Source organism: Parasteatoda tepidariorum, chromosome 2 (assembly GCF_043381705.1).
Source record: "Parasteatoda tepidariorum isolate YZ-2023 chromosome 2, CAS_Ptep_4.0, whole genome shotgun sequence".
Classification (NCBI taxonomy): Eukaryota; Metazoa; Arthropoda; class Arachnida; order Araneae; family Theridiidae; genus Parasteatoda; species Parasteatoda tepidariorum.
In genome coordinates this window covers 100,073,749-100,084,623 of record NC_092205.1, presented here as the reverse complement: position 1 = coordinate 100,084,623, position 10,875 = coordinate 100,073,749, and positions in this window count along the sequence as shown.

Here is a 10,875-nt window from a genome sequence, read left to right as displayed (position 1 = left end):
CTTTTCTCCAATGTTTATTTATTTATTTTGATAAATCTAGTTTTGATATGATAAAAATGCCAATTTTTTTTAAAAAAAGTAGTAGTTTTTTTTATTTTTTTAAGAATTTTAATAATTGAACGCCTTTAATTTTTTATAAATATATTACTAAGTTTATTGATAAAAAAAATTAGAACACTAATGTTTAAATAAATCTTACTATATTTGCTGTTAACATGTCCAAATACAAGTGCAGTTCTTGGTTAGTCAACCTGCTGTGCAAGTGGCCCTTCACTCAAAACGGTTGTGTGCCCCTAGTTTACATGATCCAAGCTCTAAACAAAACAAGTTTTCTTAAAATTCAAACAATTTTTTTAAGATACAGCGATACATAAACAGATTCATATACATATCCAAACATATTCAGAACTCAGCATTAAAATAAAACTTACACTATCAGGCCATTTTTGAAGCAGGTGCTTGTGTAAGCTTTTTGCAAAATGTGTGAATAAGTGGTTCAGTCTCACTTTGTAGATCCAATATAAGGAGGGTTTAAAGTACATTCTGCATCTGAAAAAATGATTCAGCATCAATAAAATGAATGACAATCAAATTTATCACTGACATAGGCTCAAACTTTGAAGGCTATCAGGAAATAATTTGATAAGTAGAAATACAAGGTTAGCAGAAAACAATTGGTTTGGACCCATTGTTTTTTATCTGGATAATTTCTTTAAAAATATTTTCTTAATTTACCATAATTAAAGCTATATTATGTTCATTAAATTGTCATTGTAAAGAAATTTTTAGTCTAAATATCTTCTTACCAGTAATTGCATATGTAAATACTACTTAAATGTTATGCTTGTATACTTCATGATTAAATGTAGAAGGCAACATTAAGCTTTGGTCCAAACAATTGTAAGTGCTGGCAGAAGATCAAGAATTATTTTTATACTATTAAATGCAAAATTATGCTTAAGAGGACATCATACCACATGGGAAACTTTATGTTGCGAATTCTCTTTCACCTTAATAACTAATTTAAATTAAAGAAAAAGCGAATTCAGACAAACTTAGTGTAAGCCATAAAGTTTCAAATACTGGTAATAAAGCAATAAAAGCATCAAAATGAAAATAAATTATGAGAAGATAACTTCTGATTATGCAATGGTTACTTCCAATAATTTGCTTACATTTTTAAATTTAGAAGAAAAAAAATTTAAGCGATTTAAACTTGATAACTTACTCTAGGTTTATCTGAACTCATTTTTTCTTCACTTTAAATTAGTTATGGTGATGAAAGAGAACTTTCAATGAAAAGTTTCCTTAAGGGTATGGCATTCTCTTAAGTCATTTTTCAAAACAAAATATAAATGCAGGAAAAATGTATGTACCCAGAACAATAAGTGAAATGTTAGTGAAAAGAGAAAATCTGGCATTCCATGTAAACTAAATTAGTTTTTGAATTAAAATTTAAAATGTTTCAAATAAGGGATGTGTAAAGTTTTATTCATTAATGAAATGGTTCAAATTTCAGTTTTTAAAAACTTTTTACTAATTTCTATTGGTTCAGTGATTAATCGTAGAAACGATTCAATAGAATTAGTGAGTTCAATGAAATTAATACCAATTGTTTATTTTTGCACTACAGTATTTTTTAATACTTATACCACGTTCATGATTTTTTTAAAAAAAAAGCTTCGTATTGCTTTAAAAACAATTATATTATTCATAAAAAAAAATTTTTTTTAAACAGATGGGACCAAAATTAATGTTAACGTACCATAAAACATTATAAAAAGAGGAAAATAATAATTTATAAAAAGTAAAAATAATGAGATGCAATCGTAATGATAATTATAAATGGAATCTTTTTCCTTCAATGAGAAAAAATACTTTTAAGAATACATTTTAAATTAGAATTTAATTTGAGTCTATTTTAATAATTCTTTAAAGAAAACACTATCATATAATCATTTGTTATTTCAGAAAAATAAAACCATGTGTAGACTGTGGTTTCATTTTTTACTCTGAGTTATATGGATATGTTTAGGCATTAACCTTGAACCGGTAGGTGGCTATATGATTTTAAAGAATGTAGAGCTCTTGGAATTTTGTCTGTTGTTTTGATTGTCTATGTATCTACGTCTTCCTTATTAAATATGTTTGTGAACGTCTGGAACTTGTTTTTCTGTTTTTCTAACATAAGGACCTGCAATGAAAAAATCAGGTAGATATTTACTCATTAAAATATATTTAGAGCTGGCCACATGCAGCAATTGTTCTTTAAAGAAAACTCCCAATCAACAGCAACTTTACCAGCTTCATTTACATCATGAAGTCATAATTTGCAACAGCCAATCACATCTTCTAAATCAGTCAGAAATCCTTCATCTGAATTCTCCTATCAAATAATGCCTCCAAGACTATTCAAATAGCTACGACGATTTTGACACTAAAGAATAAAATTATAAATATCTATAATGGGCAGAAAAAGAGATTTAAACTTTTTATACAGTAATACGTTTCTACCCTTAGAGTTGTTTCCTAAAACTGATCTTTTTGGAATCAAGCGTTTTTTCAATAGCTGGAACACTCAAATAACATTTGGAATTATATGGTTCAGGTTAGATTTTAATAACAAGTTTTACCATAACATGATAAAAAGTAGGTTTTTAGTGGTTAAAAAAGATGAAAATAATCAAAACCTGTTAAAAATTAGCAGCCCATAATTTATTTTCATGTTTAGTACTTATAGCTGATACAATTAAATAATATATATATTTTACAGTTAATACTTGGCAGAAATGGATAATACATAATTTAAAAAGCAATTAAGGATGTACTTAAACATGTTCATTAAAAATATTATTATATGCATGTTTGTGACTAGAATAATTATTCTCTTACTATGCTATCATAAACTCACTTTAATAAATACTTAAAATAATAAAAGCATTTTATTTTAATAATAACCGAGACTATTTTTCTTGTTTAGTACCTTATCCTGCAGCTTATTGCAAAAAATTAATTTCTGACAATTTTTTGTTGTTGTTATTCCTACCTGAAAATAGCCAATTTGTAGGGAATAACCTATGTACTATAAAAAGCAACTAATCATTAGATGCATGATTATAAAACTAGTTGCTTACAAAAGAAAAAGCAGACAATTTTGTTCACTGCTGACAAAAACTTACTAGCACCAATATAAAAATATCTCTAAGTAATTCTACACCAATATTTCATCTCGAAAATAGATCCATCACAATATTTTTTGTTTCAAAACCCAGTTCTTTTTTAAAATTTAATTTTGATACTTTATGCACTTAATTTTAATGAATTAACGCAAAGTTTAGTAAAAATCAATAGTTTTATAAAATTTTTTGACGGACCTCTCAAAAGATATGAGTGTCATTTGACTTGTAACTATATCATTTACTACAAAAAAATAATAGTTAGGTTCGTTACAATTGTTACAAACGACTCACATTTCTTCAACTTTAATATGAAATCAAATTAATAATATAATTTGATTTCATATTAAGGTCGAATGAATTAATAAAAATCACTCGGATACCATAATTAAAAGAAATATGAGAAAAACAGTTCCATACCCAAATGCTGATTACAGAATACATAAAAAATTAAGAGTAGGGCACTCATCCTAATTCGGAATTATATTTATCAGAAAAGTTAATGTCCTATATTTATTTCAGAAAGTTAATGTCCTATATTTATTTAATGAGTAGAATCTTGAATCAGAAAGAGATAAAATTTTTTGTTTTGATTAGTCACTTGCTGTTGCATATGTCTGTGCGATTTAAAACAAGCTTTAAACTTTCAAAGCTTTGTGGAGACGTTGTAGCTACAGGTGGCGTAGGTATGTAGGTACTTTATTTACATCGCATTAGAGCTGCACGATGTGCTATTGGCAACAGTCTGGAAAACATCCCTGAGGATGATCCGAAGACATGCCATTACAATTTTGATGCTCTGCGGAGGGGATGGCACCCCCGCTGTCGTAGCCCGACAACCTGCACGCGAAGTCGAGCACTTTACGGTAGAACAGTTTAATGAGGACCAATACCGCCCACCCTCGGTCCCTACTCAGACTGATCCAAGTGGTCACCCACCCGCACACTGACCGCAGCCAGTGATGCTTGACTTCGGTGATCTGCTGGGAACCGCGTCTTAACAATCAGTCCACTGCGGGACAAGGATATTGTGCACTAATATAGCAAAATAAGGGATAACATTCAAAACATGGCAAACCCTATCATTTATTTATGTTGTGATATTAGAGGCCTATTTTTTATTCAGTATTTACGAGGTATATCCAGAAAGTAAGTTCCGTTTGGTTACATAAAAAAACATGTACAGATACAGAAAAAATATTTGTTGAACAAAAATCTACAATTGTAAAACTAATTTTCTACATAGCTTCCGAAATTTTGTTGGCACTTGTCATAGCGTGGCACAAGTTTTTGTATGCCTTCTTCATAGAAGGTTGCCGCCTGTGTTTTCAACCATGTGGTAACATGTTCTTTCAGCTCATCATCATCGTTGAAGTGTTGACCACCAAGGAAAGATTTTAGTTGTAAAAAGAGATGAAAGTCGCTATGAGCGAGGTCAGGGCTGTACGGAGGATGATCAAACACGTCCCAGCCAAATTCCTGTAGGAGTTCTTTTGTCACGTTTGCAGTGTGAGGCCGGGCATTATCGTGTAAAAAAACACCTTTAGACAGTAATCCTCGGTGCTTGTTCTTAATTGCGCGGCGCAATTTCTTAATGATCTCGCAGTAAACATGTGCATTGATTGTTTGGTCTCGTGGTAAGAAATCAATCAGCAAAATGCCTTTTATGTCCCAAAAAACGGTGCACATGAGTTTTCGAGGTGTCAAGATTTGCTTAGGCTTAATTTTCGTTGGGGACGAAGTGCGCCACAATTCCATTGACTGCCGTTTAATTTCTGGGGTGTAGTAAGATACCCAAGTTTCATCCCCCGTGACTATCCGAGAAAGAAAATCATCCCCGTGTTCATTGTAGCGTGTCAAAAACTGAAGTGCGCTGCCCATCCGTTGTGTTTTGTGTTGTTCAGTAAGAATTTTGGGTACCCAACGTGAGCAAAGTTCTTGAAATTTCAGTTTTTTAGTAACAATTTCATGAATTAGTGTTCGTGAGATTTGCCGAAATTCCGTAACGAGAGCGCTAATTGTAAACTTACGGTTTTGCTTAAGCTTCTCTTCAACTGCATGAACCAGTTCATCAGTAACCAATGACGGGCGTCCACATCGTGAACTTGATCACGTCCTTCATTAAACTGTCTGACCCATCTTCAAACCATTGAATCACTCAAAGCAGTTTGTTCGTAAACCTCGCAGATTTGCCGATGAATTTCACATGGTTTAACTTTCTTTGCATTTAGAAAACGAATCACAGATCTGATTTCACAAGCGGCGGCATTTTCAGTTAAGGCTGACATCATAAAGAAGCACTACAAAGAACACATCGGCAGCAGCGATCTGAAAATGGCGCACATTTCTTCTGCTTGAGGCAGAGTAACTGGCGCGCATGCTCGAAACTGCAATCGCAGCGCTGCCGCGGATAGAAATAGAAACGGAACTTACTTCTAAACATTATTTTTGAAGATATATTCTTCAAAAATTATTCTTACTCTTAATTATTCTATTAAATATTATTCTTACTTCTAAATATTATTTTTGAAGTGTTCAACAGATTATTTTTTTATAATAATTTTCTTAAAAAAGGGTGAAAAATATGTTCGATGGAAAAAGAACTATCAAATTAAAACTATGTAGATATAGTCGTAGATATACACTGGTTATCATAAATTAAGGAAAATTCACAAAAATCGCGATAACTCTTTCAATTACACATGGAATTTTATGAAACTTACCCACAATATACAACACATAGTAAGGTATTAAACAACATAAAAAGAAATTATCAGACATTAATAGTAGTATAGAAATTAGCACATGTATAAAATAAACAAATTGGAAGTATCGGTTTGCAATAGAAAAAGTACCTTTAATATGGAATATGATTGCCTCTAGAAGCAATACAGCACAAACAGCGATGTGTGATGCTTTCAATTATGCGGTCTATCAGTTCAATAGGAAGTGAGAGCCATTGCTCTTGTAAAGCAGTTGCAAGCGTGGCAAGGGTCTGAGGGGGCGGATTGATGGCAGATACACGCCTCCCTAGAGCATCCCAAACGTGCTCGATAGGATTCAAGTCCGGGGATCGAGCTGGCCACTCCATGCGAGTAATTGTTTCCTGTTGAAGATAATCATCAACAATGCGAGCTCTGTGTGGTCTTGCATTATCGTCCTGTAACAGGAAGCAATCACCAATTGCCCCGGCATATGGGCGCACATAAGCATCAAGGATGTTGTCTCGATAAACCTGAGCATTCACGGTTCCCCTTGGAAAGACATGGAGGTATGTGCGCCCTCCTAAGGATATGCCTCCCCAAACACAGACACTGCCTCTTCCGTATGCATCTCTTTCACGGATGTTTGATGGATGATAACGGGTCCCAGGTTCTCTCCATATCAAATAACGTCTACTGTCACTTTCTAGACTAAACCTGGACTCATCCGTAAAGAGAACAGGCCTCCATTGATCTGACGTCCAGTGGACATGTTGTCGGGCCCACTGCAAACGGTCTCTCCTATGGCGTGATGTGAGCGGCACGCAAATGGCTGGTCGTCTCGCATACAGACCACCTTCGTGGAGCCTTCTGCGCACAGTTGACGTTGACACCAACCTTCCGGTGGCTGCAGCAAGAGAGGATCTAAGATGTGTCGGAGTAGCGGTTCTATTCCTGCGTGCACTTAATGTCAAATATCGGTCATCGGCACTGGTCGTAACAGTTGGCCGTCCTTGACTGAACCTCCTAGATGCCGAATCTGTGGTTTGAAATTGCCTCCAAAGTCTATGAACCACAGATGGACTCACATTTAGCCATCTGGCCACTTCTGATTGACTCTGCCCTGCCTCTAGTCTCCCGATGGCTCTCCATCGTAGTTCTTCAGGCAAATGATGCCTAGAGGTCATTATTACGAATTGGCTATCTCAGATTTTCAATGTCGCAATCACAGTAAAATTTGTGTGCTTTCTCTCAAACTTGGACTTTTATGCTCCAGGCAGATGACGTAAGCCGAGTGCAGCGCCACTAATTTGCATATTGCAATTTTACTCAGCTACTCTTAGTGGACAACATATGCAAATTTTGCACGGTTTGGCTTACTTTTGAAAGAGTTATCGCTATTTTTGTGATTTTTCCTTAATTTATGATAACCAGTGTAGCATCATTTTCGAAAAGTTCCTCCTCTTACGAGGTGATGTGTGAACAAGCTTAATATTCTAAGAAGTTTCATTGTTGTGATTTGTGTTTAAATGTACTCTTAATAATTTTACCATTCATAAGAGTTTTATGTAATTTATAAATTCTAACAGGTCGTGTGCTTTAAACAAATGTAAGAACAATAGTCCTGAGCGAAATTTATTTCAATGTACAGCTAAATTCATTTAATATCGTATTTATGTAGCTAAATATTAATTTTCAGCTTAGATTTTAATTTCTGATAGATACTTTCATGGTTAATAATTTGATTCTGAACAGTTTTCAATTTCTTAAACATTATATTTCATATAATTATTTTATTTCATTTAAATTTAAATGTTTTAATTACATGATAAAGCGTTTTTACAGCATTGAGAGAGCTACCACTAATTTTTAGTGAATACATTATATTCCTAAAAGAACAAAGTTTTAATATCTATTTTATATTTTATAACCGTCGTTGAACAGCCGACCCAATTTTTTTGGGTTTACGACTACTAATGTTCAACTCCGTATCCTTGTTTTTTTGAACCAATCCAGAGGATTAGGAAACTCCTGGATCAGTACCACCGGAGGTATGATTTGTTATAGGAACACATAACACTTTGTGACCCGACAGATTTAACGTGCATCAGTCACCATTTACTAGACGGGGAGACTTCGACCGGCAATTTAATTTAATTTAATAACCGTCATTGAACAGCCTACCCAATGCTTGGGTTTACGACAACTAATGCTCAACTCCAAAGCTTTGTAATTTTGAACCAATCTAGAAGATAAGGGAATTGTTGAATCAAAGTATTGGGAGAAATTTTACCTTCGTGGAGGACTTTTTGATGGAACTAACCCGCATTTGCGTCACATGGAGAGGGGAGACCACGAGAACCTCCCACGGTTAGCCTGACGGCAAGGGTACTCCAACCCATGATCACTGAGGAAATTTGAGGAATGATTTTCACTGATTGAATGATTACCACTGAGGAAATTTGTCTTGCGAAATTAAAGTTGGAAAAAAATTTTTTCTTATAAAATACCAATTTAACTTTATTTTTACGAATGTCTAAATTTCAGGAAGGGCGAAACATATTATTCGCCAGCTTACTTTAATTTCAGAGGGTAGTAAAGTTTTATCACTTCTAAGTGGAAATTTCTATTTCCTCTATTAAGTTTGCTAATTAAACTGGACAATAATTGGTATTTCTAAATTTCAGAAAGAGCGAAACACATCCTTCGCCCTGAAACTAAATTTCAAAAGAAAGTTTTATTTTCAAAAAGAAGCTTCTAAATTAAGATAAAAATTTCTTTTTTTTGAAAAAAAAGTAACCAATATATTTTATTTTATTTTCACAAATGTCGAAAGTTCAGAAGGAGCGAGGCAAATTATTCACCCTCTTAATTAAAATTCAGAGTAAAATAAAGTTTTCAATTTCGAAAATAACTTCAAAGTCGAATTTTTTTTTTAAATTATCAGTTTAACTTGACATTATTTTCATGAATGTCTAAATTTTGGAAGAGGTGAAGCACGTTATTTAAGGGTAAAATAAAGTTTTTTTTACTTAAAAAATCTCTTCAAAGTTGAAAAAAAAAATTTTTTTTACTCTATTTCTAATTTTAGAAGGGGTAAAACTCATCATTGGCCCTTTAATTAATTTTTTTTTCTTTAAATAACTTCGAAATTGAAAAAAAAAAAAAAAAACTGTTTTTATTTTCTAAACTTACCAATTTTACGTGACTTTTTTTTAGCGGCGAATGCCCGATGTTCATATTTCAGGAGGGACAAAACACGTTCTTCGCCCCGTAGCTTAAATTTCAGTGAGTGTGACGGTTCACACTGCCCCCCCCCCATCTCAGTTGGCACGCCAGTAAGTGGAGGCTATAGGCAATGGTGAACTGCGCTCAGTAATTACCTCAATTATAACCCCGACCCCTAACAGTATGCTGATTGCGCTTCTAGTTGGTTACGCCTCTAGGTAGGTATCTCTTCTCAATGACATGAGAAGAGTGCAATTTATAAAAGTCTATCTTGTCAATCTCTTGTCAATCTTGGCAAAAGTCTATCTTGCAAAAACTATCTTGGGAATAAGTTTCTTCTTGACCAAGAAATATATCAAATTATATTATGCAAAAGTTCTTAAATTTGAGATATTGCAACAGGATTAGATTTACAAATAGAATAAAATACATTTACTGATAGTATAGCATTTATCAATACAACTTTATTATCTTTATGGGTAAGAGAATTTACAAATGTGCGGAATTATAAATTTTGGAGAGAAAGAACGGGTGAACTTATCCATATGCGAAAGTTGTGTCATTCTCTTTTCAACTTTTGATTTATTCTGAATAAAAATTTTTAATTAGGACACATTTAAAGGCGTTATTTCGTATAAATATAGTATTCAGTGTTTTGTAGTTAAAATTAAGAAACAGTTTGAATAACGAGATGGCTTAAGAGTAAAAATGAAATAATTTTTAAAAATTTTACAAAATAACTCTTTTATGGTTTTACTTGATGAAGTAAAAAATAAAATATTGAGTGTAACTTTCTAATTTTAGGAAAATAGAGTTAATGTAGTTTTAGTTAATTTTTCTGATAATATGGTATTTTATAGAAAAATTTTCATAAAATTGGTTGCAAGATTTTCTTATTAACTCTACAGATATGATTAAAAGATTATAAATAATAACAATATCAAATAAATTACTATCCTTTACTTTTGTTCTTATATCAGCATGTACTTGAAAAATTAACTTGAAAAAAACTGGAAAAATCCAGGAAAACTGCTTTATTTCCATTGTTTTAAATTATTTTTACAATATATTAGACAGTTTATCATGCGTAAGGTGTTCTGAGTAGAATCGTGCATCTTTCTTTGTTAAAGAGCGCATAATGGAATAATAATAATAATAAAAATTAAAAAAAAAAAAAANGGGGTTCTCATTTCGAAGCCGTCTAACTCCCTTCAATATTAAGTTATAATTTTCAAACTCGGTCCCTAAGTAGGGGTCTATGGTCCAAACATTTCTGCTGGAGGAAATATTTATATGTGATTAGGGGGAGCAGAGGGTGCCTCAAAGGTCTATTGCATAGCTCAATGTGATAGGACTTTTGAAGTGAAATTGTAGCAGGCTTCTCGTGTTCGAGTAGTATGGTGGTCAAGACACCGGACTGCGAGCCGACGGCGGGAGCGAGTGGGTGCCGGTTCGAATCCCAGCTTCAGCTGTTTTTCAAAAAAATTTCTTTTTTTTTCTTCCGTTTATTTTGCATTTTATTATTTTTTCAATGTGTTTTTCTATATTTTAGAGGGACCTACATAGAGGAAATAATTTTTTTAAATTGGTAAAATGGCAAATAACAGGAAAAAACTGAAAAAATCCAGGAAAATTGGCTTATTTCCATTGTTTTAAATTATTTTTGCAATATATTCGACAATTTATAATGCGTAAGGTTTTCTATGAGTAGAATCGAGCATCTTTCTTTGTTAAAGAACGCATAATAGAATAATAATGATAAAATAAAT